Below are 2,177 nucleotides of genomic sequence, written 5' to 3' on the forward strand. Positions count from 1 at the left end.
AGAAGTTTGTTAGAGTGTTCGGTGACAAGCCGAACCTTCTTAACCTCCTAAGAAAGTAAAGACACTGGCGCGCCTTCCTTGTGATTGCACCTGTGTGCTGGGCCCAGGACAGGTCACCCGATATATTTATGCCCAGGAGTCCAGTACTCTCTGCATCTTCTTACGTCCTTGCACATTTGAATTGCCGTCCCAGACCATGACACAACCAGTCAGGATACTCCCTGGTGCATATTCTGATAAAACCTTCAGGGTCGGGTCCTGTGTAGATTCTGATAAGACTTTCAAGGTTGGGTCAGTTTGTGGGAATATTCTGTAAAAACATTTTGGTTAGGTTCAGGTAAAGAAAGTAGGATTCAGACCTATTTATATTCTATAATATAATTATACAATTTATATAAAAATATATATTCTGATAAAACAGTCGGGTTTGGGTCAGGGATATATCCTGATAAAATATGGGGTCATATCAGGCCAGCTTTGACTTTATAGGTGTTCTAGCAGAACTACCTGTTGTGAGTTCTCAGGACTCTCTCAATTCTGAAGCATGGTCTTCGAACTGAAACGGTATCTGTTTCCCCACATACGTTAATTTGTTAACATATATTGTCACGTCTTCACACAGAGGGTCAGAGGGTGGTGGGTATATGGAACGAGCTCCCAGAGGAAGTGGTTGAGGCAGGTACAATAATACTATTTAAAGGACACTTGGATAAGTACATGGATAGGAGGGGTTTAGAGGGATATGGGCAAAACATGGGTAAATGGGATGAGCTTGGTGGTCACCATGGTCAGCATGGACGAGTTGGGCCGAAGGGCCTGTTTCCGTGCTGTTTGTAATATACTGTGCTGTTGCTGCAAAAAGCTAATTTTTCTGGCATTTATATCCTGGGTATGTATGCCCATGGCAATAAACTTGAACTTCACAAACGCAACACTGGAGAGTGAGGCTCAGAAGCACATTCCCCCAAAGATAAAGGGCAAGGGAGGGAAAGTGCATCGAATGGACCCAGGTAAGTTTGGGATCTTTTGGCAGTCTGGACTCTTATGTGCCTCCACCCAAAAGAATGGAGAGGAAATGTTGGAACGAACACAGGCAGTCAGTCTGAAATGGACCCGGAGACGGGACAAATAGAACAAAGGACTTTTTTTTGCCATCGTGGTTTGTAAACAGTAAAACCAAACGCTGGCCAGACGAGTGGAAAGGTTGACTTTTACAAGTGTAGCTACTGAACAGGATCACAAGCAGACGACTTGGTGTTTTATTACACCTGGTGTCTCAAAACAATATCGCCAGGGACACCTCCAAACTTTCATCATTGCAATGGTAATCAAAGGGCCGGTGGGAACATTAAAAGGACGAGAAGCGATTCAGCCAGAAAGGTTACTGGATATTTTCTAATGTCCAATTGTATCATTACTCAACCTATGAAATGTCAAAATTGTCAGTGTACAGATATCCCCCTGAGAGAGAGGGACGGAGAGACACCGGTCAGTGTACAGATCTCCCCCTGAGAGAGAGGGATGGAGAGACACCAGTCAGTGTACAGATATCCCCCTGAGAGAGAGGGACTGAGAGACAATGTAGAGATATCTCCCTGAGAGAGAGGGACTGAGAGACATTGGTCAGTGTCCAGATATCCCCCTGAGAGAGAGGGATGGAGAGACACCGGTCAGTGTACAGATATCCCCGAGAGAGAGGGACTGAGAGACACCGGTCAGTGCATTTCATGACTAAACCCTAACGTGACCCATTGGACCCTCGGAGACGTTCTGTATCCAACGACATGTCCCCAGATCTGGAGACGGGAGGCAGCCGACTGGTTGGCAGATTCTCCCCTCTGGCTGCCGCGTGCTTCAGACTGCCCTTGGTTTGGGGTCTGTGTAAGCCCACCAGAGGGCTTTCCCCACGCGTAGGAGAACCAGCACCCCCAGCACCCCGTCCAGGTCGGTGACGGACCGCATCCAGACAGGACCCTGAGCCAGAGCCGGCACAAACTGGTGACTGCTTCCTACAGAAGTGCGGGAGGCAAATTCCTGTCAGCCGCATCATCCAAGTAAAACAAAAGTTGGGATGAGTGATCAGGACAAACAAAACAATGTTGTCAGGATGTCTCAGTCTGTCTGCCATCTGCATTCTGGCCTGGGTCAGGGGAAAGCCCTTTCATTACTGAATCTTG

Source organism: Pristis pectinata, chromosome 37 (assembly GCF_009764475.1).
Source record: "Pristis pectinata isolate sPriPec2 chromosome 37, sPriPec2.1.pri, whole genome shotgun sequence".
NCBI classification, from domain to species: Eukaryota; Metazoa; Chordata; class Chondrichthyes; order Rhinopristiformes; family Pristidae; genus Pristis; species Pristis pectinata.